Here is an 11,720-nt window from a genome sequence, read left to right as displayed (position 1 = left end):
GTGTTGGGATTTTTGTTTTGGTTTTGAATAAGGTTTTTATTCTGATTTCATGAACAAAAAGTTACATAACATTTTAATTCAACATTTCAAATCACAAATAATACTTTACATTTCATATTTTCATTTTTTTCACTAACTTAATAGAATATATATATTTATATGTATATATTTCCAAGGATCTGTGTTGGCTGGACAAATACAATTTCTATAAATAATTTCAGGAATTTCTATAGGCTTATCATTACTATTATTGCTCTTTCCTCCTCCATACATCGGTCATAATTACATTACAGTTAATATTGCGCTTTATCAAATTGTAACTTTATACTGTATACATCTCTTCATACAACTGACAAAACGAAACATTATAATAGCAAGCATTATGTTTGCTGGCCAATCACGAAAGCATACGTGTCTTTATCTCTGTTCTCTCTCCTCTGCAAAAATAAGTTATATGAATACAGGAAAATAATAAGGGATATGTTCAGCAGCTGTTCAAATTTATCCCTCATTGTTAAAGGGCAAGTCCGCGTCCGCCCCCGCCCCCCCCCCAAAAAAAAAGAAATGTTATTTGATGAAAAGAGACAAATCAAAGAAGCATATAACACTGAAAATTTCATCAAAATTTGACTTAAATATGAAATTTATGGCATGCTAAAGTGCCACTTAATTTCACGAAACAGTTATAAGCACATCCTAGTCGGTATGCAAATGAGGGGACAATTATATCACCCACTCACTGGTTTTTTGTTTGTTTGTTTTTGCATATACGCTTCCGGATTGGCAACCAATGTAACTTTTGGAGAATTGGTGAGATGTGTTGCCTGACATTTCAACAGTTCGTGGCAGGATAGTGGACATGCATTATGTGGTTTTGCCTAACACTGTTTATCCTTCGACTGTGTATCAAGGAAAGTCCATGGTTATTAAAAGGTCCTTACTGCCATCCGTTGTGATCTCAGACATTCAGGCTACTTTAGAAGATTTAGAACCCTCATGGAAATACATGCCTGTAATGCCACATCTGCTTAGTAGTCAAGTGTAATGAATTCATAAAAGTTCATTATCATTTGGGGGTAACTATTCAGAGAATTCCTCACTCCGACTTTGACAAAAAAACAATTTTACACTTTTAATCATTTTAATATCGATATGGTCAGAGGTTGATTGCAAGCCTTTCCATTTTTAGGATAATATATCTTTAAAAAAAATTGTATAAAATATCTTAAGTATTCAATTTCATTAATGGGATGGTTTTGCAATAATTTATATAAATTATATATAAATTTTTGTTATTTTATGTTAAAGGGGAAGTTTACCCTGACAAAAACTTTATTGTAAAAATAGCAGAAAAAATAATAAAAAAATATTGCGGAAGGTTTGAGAAAAATTCATCAAATAATTAAAAAGTTATTAGAATTTCAATTATTTGATTTGTGACGTCATATGCGAGCAGCATTCCTACATAGCGAATGGTAAAAAATCAATGAAATGTTATTTTCTCAGAAAATTGAAAATGGTTTTCACTGTACCTTTTGTATATCAATAGACAAATTATTTCACACCCGATCATGAATAGAAAACAAAATTAAGTCATCAGGAACCATGAAAAATTTGAAATTCATGCATTTTATATTACATAACACATGGGGCAGCTGCTCGTTTATGACGTCACCAATCCAAAACTTTGAACTCTAATAACTTTCTTACTCTTTAACGGATTTTCCTCAAACCTTCACCAATATTTTTTACTATTTTCTCTGCTATTTTTGCAACAAAGTTTTCTTCAGGGTGAACTTCCCCTTTAACAGGACCATGCTGAAAAACAGTCATTCTGAACTTGTTATCCTGAATAAAGATATTCTAATAAATAAAAATAAATGAATAAATTCTTATTCTTTTTATTCTTATTCTGGTCCAATAATTTACACAATTTCTACAGGTATAGACGAAATAAAACAGATTATCAAATCTCATTAACTGATAGGTTCTGAGATAACGAATCAGAAATGTTGTCTCTCCTGGGGATTACTCATGTTGTGTATTTTCTCATTCACCATACACACTTGAAATGTTGGGCTACATACTGTCCACTGTGTTGGGATTTTTGTTTTGGTTTTGAATAAGGTTTTTATTCTGATTTCATGAACAAAAAGTTACATAACATTTTAATTCAACATTTCAAATCACATATAATACTTTACATTTCATATTTTCATTTTTTTCACTAACTTAATAGAATATATATATATATATATATATATATATATATATATTATATGTATATATTTCCAAGGATCTGTGTTGGCTGGACAAATACAATTTCTATAAATAATTTCAGGAATTTCTATAGGCTTATCATTACTATTATTGCTCTTTCCTCCTCCATACATCGGTCATAATTACATTACAGTTAATATTGCGCTTTATCAAATTGTAACTTTATACTGTATACATCTCTTCATACAACTGACAAAACGAAACATTATAATAGCAAGCATTATGTTTGCTGGCCAATCACGAAAGCATACGTGTCTTTATCTCTGTTCTCTCTCCTCTGCAAAAATAAGTTATATGAATACAGGAAAATAATAAGGGATATGTTCAGCAGCTGTTCAAATTTATCCCTCATTGTTAAAGGGCAAGTCCGCGTCCGCCCCCGCCCCCCCCCCCAAAAAAAAAGAAATGTTATTTGATGAAAAGAGACAAATCAAAGAAGCATATAACACTGAAAATTTCATCAAAATTTGACTTAAATATGAAATTTATGGCATGCTAAAGTGCCACTTAATTTCACGAAACAGTTATAAGCACATCCTAGTCGGTATGCAAATGAGGGGACAATTATATCACCCACTCACTGGTTTTTTGTTTGTTTGTTTTTGCATTTTATTGTATTTATTCAGCTTTTTGAACACATTGATATTAGGTTATAGGGTTGGTCGAAAACATGATTGTACTGTTTACCAACTGCTATTAAATATTACTGTGGTTGTGAAAAGAAATTGATTAACTTAAGAGTCGATGAGGTCACTCACTATTCCTTTTGTTTTTATTGTTTGAATTATACAATATTTCATTTTTTACGAATTTGATATTTAGGACCTCCTTTCCTGAAGCACAAAATGTTAAAATAATGGAATTCCACGTGTTCAGGGAGGAATGAAACTTCAGCTCACATGACAACTGACGAGAAATCAAAATAGCAAAACACAAAAGTTAGAAATAGTGAGTGACTGGTGTCATCAGTTCCCTCACTTGCATACCGACCGAAATGTGCATTATAACTGTTTTGTGAAATGAAGCAAAACTTTAAAATTTCATTGCTTTCTTATTTAACGTCCGATTTTGATGAAATTTTCAGTGTTATGCTTGTTGATTTTTTCTCTTTTTATTCAAATCAAGTTTTTGTTAGGGTGAACTTGTCCTTTAAAAATTATTCCAAAATAGCAACGTCAATTAAAACAGGAAACACATAGATTTTCTTCTAACAGGATTATCACTAGGCATACCGTTACTTTAATTCTAATCTTTGTTAAGTCTGTTTGTTCTTTATTTAGCAGTATCCTATCACTGATATGAATTACAATTTCAGGATTGAAAGAACCTCTTTGTCAGAGAGACAAACTCAAATAAATGAATTACACTGCGGAGTTTCAAACAATATAAGAAAGGCATCCAATTCAAATTATTTTTGATTGACTTAAAACTTACAGGGTAATCCAGCCTTGGCCAGAAAATGTTGTGTTGGGAAGGAGAAAAATAGATTAAACAGAATGGTGAAAGTTTGAAAGAAATCGGACAAGAAATAAGAAAGTTAGAGCTGCTTTAAAATTGAGATCACTAATACCGTGTAGATTTCAAATTGGCAACTGGGTGAGCAAATTATGACAAGGGGCAAGGACAACTTTCCCATAGGCCATGTACTTTGTTATTAGGGATTTGTGGATTTCTCTTAAGTACCAATTCCCCTGGGGCAGTAATCTAAATATAACCCAGATAGTATTTTATTTATTTATTTATTTCATTTGCAGGCAAGAAAACATGACATCAATAGAAACATTACAAAAGAAATGTAAAATTGAGCACCAGCCAATGCCTGCGGATCACCTAAAAGAATTGACAATTCTGTCGAGAGGTTCTCCACATTGGCTGGTGCCTACATGGAATAACACAAAATAGCAACAGGCCTAAATTCAAATATGTAATTATAATATTTTTATAAATTAACATTCATCGTAATATGAATATGTCCTCATGAAAGAAAAATATAATTTGAAATAAAACTTTTGGGAAAAATGACATTTTAGCCATATGTAAAGGAGTACCTGTACATGGAAGAGAAGTCCTTGCCTTACATCACTATGACATCACAAATGCGGCCAATTTGAATTCTCCATGGGTATAGTGATTACCAATATTTACAACTTTCAAAAATTCGTAACTTTATTTCGGTTTGTCCAATATTGCTCAAACTTTCACCTATCACCTTGTCTGATTTTTCTTTTCCTTACAAAAGAAGTTTTTATTTGGGTCAGTGATTCCCCTTTGAAGGTCAAGTCCACATCAGAAAAATGAGAGAGTCGATGATGTTACTCACTCACTACTTCTTTTGTTTTTCTATTGTTTGAATTATACAATATTTCAATTTTTAAGAATTTTTCGATTCCCAGGTAGCAAAGTAACTGGGGCCCATATGGGAATCAAGTGGGCCTACTGGGGCCCATATGTACCATATAAAACCCATATATGGCCCATATTCATTCATTCATTCATTTATTCATTTTCCAACAAAATTTAGAAGCAATAATTACAATAAATAAAATATAGCATCAGAAAATACAAATGACATAAATATTCAAATGAACCAAATATAAAGAATATGCACCTGATACAGAAAATAATATATCAAAAATGTTGGAAAAAATGGAGTGGTTCACTTAAAAGCAAGGCTTGTAAAGTGTGGACCACTCAAGACGAACAAAAAAAGTATAACACTAATAATTATATATCTATACAAAATAGATAATGAAATAAAGATCTGAATAATAATTATAATAAAGGGAATTAAAATTAAAAGATGAGCAGAGACAAAAGACAAAAAAGACATGAAGACACACACAAAAAAGAAAACAACAAAAATAAAACACACAAAACAAGAGTAAAAATAAACAAACATTGCTGCACAAACTGCGAAAACCGAAGAAGGGATAAATGGAGAAAGAGAAAGTCAAAGATAGGAGAGAGAGAGAGGGGGGGGGGTAGAAGTGTAGTCAATCTGACACCAAACCGAGGGCAACCTGTAAACAGGTAAACAATAAATAAACAAATAAATTATAGAGGAAAAGGAATCAATGTGAAGTTTTGTAAGATTGTAACAAAATAAATTTTAATTTTCTTTTAAATGAATTAAGAGAAGGGGAAGACTGGATATCAGGGTGAAGAGAGTTCCAAAATTTAGGGCCCCTATATATAAATGTATTTTTGGCGAACAGTGTTCTGATCATGGGCAAATGAAGGTCGTCGCGACCTCTAGTAGGGTAATTGTGTGAGGAGCTGTTTTTTAAGAACATGTCATGAAAAATAAAAGGAAGCATATTATTATTGTATTGGTACATGAATTGGCCAAGCTGGAGTAGGTAAAGATCACTGATCTTCAAAATTTTGTTTTCGAAAAAAATAGGATCAGTGTGGGAACGTACGTGTGAAGAAAAAACAATTCGAAGTGCTTTCTTTTGCAGCAATAAAATCCTGTTAAGTAAAGTTTGATGTGTGTTTCCCCATATAAGCAGACCGTAGTGAAGATATGGTAATACTAAAGAAGAGTAGAGTGTGAGTAAGGAAGTTGACGGGAGGAACATTCTTAATTTATTCATAACACCAATATTACGAGAAATTGTTTTGCAAATACTGTCAATATGACACTTCCAAGAAAGCTTATTGTCTACAGTGACACCTAAAAATCTAATATTCGATACACATTCCAATTGAAAATTATCAAACCTAATACTATTAGGTAATGAAGTTAAGGTGTTACTATACAACATGTATTTTGTTTTTTCAATATTAAGAGAAAGTTTGTTACTCCTAATCCATTCAAGTATTTTAGACAGTTCTTGATTGAGTGTTTGAACAAGAGTATGTGGGTCTTTGTCAGAAAAAATAAATTGGTGTCATCAGCAAAGATTATGAAAGACAAAATTTCAGATGATCTGCAAAAATCGTTAATATATATTATGAAAAGAAGAGGTCCCAAAAGGCTTCCTTGTGGCACACCGTAATTAATGTTACATAAGTTGGAAGAATGGTGGTTCAGTGAAACAAATTGTTTTCGATTTGAAAGGTAATTCCTAAACCACTCCAAGGCCTTGCCACGTACGCCGTAATGAAAAAGTTTGCTAAGTAATATTTCGTGGTTGATTGTATCAAAGGCCTTGGAGAAGTCTAGGAATATACCAACCATATGAGAAGATTTATCTAAGGCATGAGCTACCTTTTCAATAAATGACAAGAGAGCATGAACGGTACTGTGTTTTTCTCTAAAGCCGAATTGAAAATTTGAGAATATATCATGATCTTTTAAGAAAGTGAAAGTTCGAACATATATGATTTTTTCTAAAATTTTTGAAAAACACGGTAGTAAAGAGATTGGACGATAATTATTAACACTCAACCTGTCCCCCTTTTTATACAATGGGATAACTTTAGCTATTTTCATAGAATCAGGAACTTGCCCATTAGTTAAAGATAAATTAAAAATATGAACTAGGGGAACAGCAATGAATGGAATAATTGATTTTACTATAATATTATTAATATCGTCATATCCAGAGCTTTTCTTGTTTTCTAAGTGAGAAACAATGTCCATGACTTCGTGAATATGCGTTGGATGGGTTTTCCCACCTAGAACCCAGATAATAAAAACTATATCGTCATATCCAGAGCTTTTCTTGTTTTCTAAGTGAGAAACAATGTCCATGACTTCGTGAATATGCGTTGGATGGGTTTTCCCACCTAGAACCCTGATAATAAAAACCATATGGGCCCCATGTGGTATCTATATAGGCGAAGTGGCATAATTATGGATCGACTGAGCCCAGATAGAAACATATAAAAACCAAATGGGGCCTGTATGGATTTTCCCACTTAGAACTCACATAATAAAACCATATGGGCCCCATGTGGTATCTATATGGGCGAAGTGGCATAATTATGGATCGACTGAGCCCAGATAGAAACATGTAAAACCCATATGGGGCCCATTTGGGTTTTCCTACCTAGAACCCAGATAATAAAACCATATGGGCCCCATGTGGTATCTATATGTCATCTGGGCTAGAGATGGGCATTTTCAAGTGTGACCCAGATGGGCTTAAACATGTGGGACCCATCTGGGTTATATCTGGGCCCATATGTACCAGAAGAATATCATCTGGGATGGAGATGAACATTTTCAGGTGGGACCCGGATGGGCTAAAATATGTGGGACCCATTTGGGTTATATCTGGGCACATATGTTCCAGATGAATATCATCTGGGCTGGAGATGGGCATTTTCAAGGGGGACCCAGATGGGCAAACATATATTGGACCCATCTCCGATGTACCTGGGCCCATATGTACCAGATGAATATCATCTTGGCTAGAGATGGGCATTTCCAAGTGTGACCCAGGTGGGCTAAAATATGTGGGACCCATCTGGGATATATCTCGGCCCATATGTACCAGATGAACACCATCTGGGCTGAAGATGGGCATTTTCAAGTGGGACCCAGATGGGCTAAAATATATGGGACCCATCTGGGATGTATCTGGGCCCATATGTACCAGATGAACAACTTCTGGGCTGGAGATGGGCATTTCCAAGTGGGACCCAGATGGGCAAAGAAAAGGGACCCATCTGGGTTATATCTGGGCCAAAATGTACCAGATGAATATCATCTGGGATGGAGATGAACATTTTCAAGTGGGACCCAGATGGGCAAACATATATGGGACCCATCTGGGATGTATTTTGGCCCATATGTACCAGATGAATATCATCTGGGCTACAGATGGGCATTTCCAAGTGTGACCCAGGTGGGCTAAAATATGTGGGGCCCATCTGGGCTATATTTGGGCCCATATTTACCAGATGAACACCATCTGGGCTGGAGATGGGCATTTTCAAGTGGGACCCAGATGGGCAAAAATATATGGGACCCATCTGGGATGTATCTGGGGCCCATATGTACCAGATGGATATCATCTGGGCTGGAGATGGGCATTTCCAAGTGGGACCCAGAAGGGCTAACATATGTGGGACCCATTTGGGTTATATCTGGGTCCATATGTACCAGATGAATATCATCTGGGCTGGAGATGGGCATTTCCAAGTGGGACCCAGATGGGCTAAATTATGTGGGACCCATCTGGGATATATCTGGGCCCATATGTACCAGATGAATATCAGCTGGGCTTGAGATGGGCATATCACTGGATCGATTGATCTAGACTGCAGTCATGAATATTCATTACAACAGTAAATGACCAAAATCTTAGCTAAAACAGCTACAACAATTGAAAAGTTTATGTTTATGCAATGATTCCACCGTAAAATTTTTCAGAAAAGTATGTAATTTATTACTATAAAATTAAAAATCGTAACATTTAATTTCAGTACAAAATTTTCAAGGTTAAATAATGAAAATAGATATTAACCATTGCCTGTCAAGTATAGCAAACTCGCTGTATATATAGAAGTCAATAACAAGATTCAGTGGTTAGGTGTAGGATAGGATTAGGAAAAGATTAGGATTTACGTTAGAATGTAGGACCATAGGATATGATAAGGATTAGAGTATTGGGTTGTAAAGTCACCTTAATGACACAAATTAATGTAATTTTTGAATTGATTAAAACATCGTGAACCTACATGGGGCCCACATGGGACCCATATAAAAACACATTATTGTTTTTTATAATGTACAAATAAGATTTTATAGAAATTTATATAAATACCAGATTGGGTCCCAGATTGGCCAGGTGGGGCCCATATGGGCCCATACCTAGCCCAAATGGGTCCCATATGGTTTACGTGGGTACGATGTGGGCCTGCCCATATTTACCCCACGCGAAACCCTGGCCCATATGGGCCCCAGACGGGGTGTACAGTGCAAAAAACACATGGGTCCCAGATGGGCCAATTGTGGCCATACAAAGCCGACATGGGCAACCCATATGGGAGCAATGTGGGCCAGCCCATATTCAACCCACACTAAACCCACTTGGCCCAAATGGGCCCCACATAGGGTGTACATATGGGTCCCAGATTGGCCAGGTGGGGCCCATACATAGCCCAAATGGGCCCCATATGGTTTACATAGGTACGATGTGGGCCTGCCCATATTTACCCCAAGCGAAACCCTGGCTCATATGGGCCCCAGACGGGACGTACGGTGCAAAAAACACTAGGGGCCCATATGGGCCCATACATAAGCCCAGAAGTAACCCATATGGGCCCCATATATTTTGCTCACTGGAATTAGGACCTCCTTGCCTGAAGCACAAAATGTTAAAAATGGAATTCCACTTGCTCATGGAGGAATGAAACTTCATTTCACATGACAATGACGAGAAAATAAAAATATTTCATATAGCACCGGTGTGTTGGCTCAGTTGGTAGAGCGTCTGTCTCACAACCGGGAGGTCGGGGTTCAAACCTCGGCCGCGTCAGAATAAAAGACGTTAACAGGTGGGAGTTGCTGCTACCCTGTTTGGTGTTCAACGATTAAAGGGATAGAGCCTCGTCGATCTGGCGCTGCACAGTGGCTGCCGGTCCCACGATCAATTGGGCAAAGCAAATTTTCGGAGTATTTCGTTTCATGTCTATTTCTAACAATAAATTATGGATTTTCATTCATTCATTTTCATAAAATACAAAAGAAATAGTGAGTGAGTGATGTCATCAGTTCCTCATTTGCATACTGACCGAGATGTGCATATAATAGACCAGTTCGTAGTTACTTCCTGGACAATTTTGGTCAAATGACCTTTCATTTCTTTCATTATGATAGGCAAATTTCAAAGCAAGATATTACGTAAACTTGCCTTACATAGCAGGATGAAGAAATTGAATAGACCAGATAGCACACCAATGACCACTTTATGAAGGTATTTGTTGCATTCCTACTTCAAATGCATATCGTGGCATGTTGCACAATGTACTTGGCAAATTGTGAAATACCAGTCGTTCGTGGACGCATTGTTGTTTTTTGTGGATGTAAATGAAAACCACTAATCAAAAGAATATATGAATAATCAAGATATCAAAGTTTTGGTGCTTATCTCATTAGATTTTAAACCACCGTGTCACTTTAGTACAAATGACCTTCCTCTGATCATGCGCAGAAAGGAACTACGAACTGGCTTATTGTTTTGTGAAATGAAGCGAAACTTTAAAATGCCATAACTTTCTTATTTTACATCCGATTTTGATGAAATTTTCAGTGTTATGCTTGTTGAATTTTTCACTTTTTATTCAAATCAAGTTTTTGTTGGGGTGGACTTGTCCTTTGATATAAATGTTCAGTAGAGCGATCTACCGAACACGAGCACCCCTGTGCCTTGTGTACATAGCTAGCCCTCACCAATTCTAGCTTCCAACACACTACATGAAGTAATAATAATAATGATTGTAAATTTATATTGCGCAATTTCTATTTGGATATACTCAACTGCGCATTACAATACATAACAGATAAGCAGAAAAACAATTAACAGGATCCGCAAAAATTTTAAAAGTAAAATTAAGTTCGCTAAATTAATCGAAGAAAAATAAGTAAAGATTAATTATTTCTACAAAATACATAACCAAAATCATGAAAACGGTGACTTCTTTTTTAAAAACTATCTTGAAAGAGGTGGGATTTCAGTTTGGTTTTAAATAAGTTGTCAGAGGATGCATTTCTTATGAGGAAGGGAGACTATTCCAGAGTTTGGGTGCAGCACTGATAAAGGCACGGTCACCTAGTGTGATCTTTGTTTTACATGGTGGGAGACTGAGGAGAATTGTGTCAAGGGAACTACGAAGCCTGTAAGACTGGGTGGGTGATTTTTATTTAAGGAGTTCACTGAGATAGGTGGGGGTCATGTCATGTAGTATCTTATATGTTAGGAGCATTATTTTGAATTTGATTCGCAGACGTACAAGCCAATGTAGATCGTTGAGTAGGGGCCTTACATGGGAAAATTTGGGGAAATTACAAATGAGTCTACCATGTGAGGTTCGATTTAATTAACTCATCAGCTTTATCAAACGTGATGATATCATTTAAGTTAGTAATCAATTGGTTAAACCTTGAACAATAAGAATTTCAATGGCATCAAAACTTCCCACAAATCAGGCGCGAGTGTGTAACCTTTGTGTGTAACCTCGATTTACCCATATAGTCTTTGCTTTCTAGTTCTTAAAAATATTAATTCATATTTTGTGCGAAGAAATATTTCGTAGTAGATCTAGATTTAATCTTGGATTAATAACTACAATATTTTTTTATAAAAAAGATGAAAGAATATAAATAAAGACGAAAGAACTGTCATAACATAAGCAGCATTTAAACGCTCAAAATAAACACGGCCTCTGTCACAGACTAGTGTACTGAGGGAAGCAGATTGCGAAGAGAATCCCTCATGAATAATTCATGATTCTTCAGTAACCATCCTACGGTTTAAAAATTCGCC

The sequence above is a fragment of the Lytechinus variegatus genome, chromosome 13, assembly GCF_018143015.1.
Source record: "Lytechinus variegatus isolate NC3 chromosome 13, Lvar_3.0, whole genome shotgun sequence".
Lineage (NCBI taxonomy): Eukaryota > Metazoa > Echinodermata > Echinoidea > Temnopleuroida > Toxopneustidae > Lytechinus > Lytechinus variegatus.
This window is presented reverse-complemented; position numbering follows the sequence as displayed.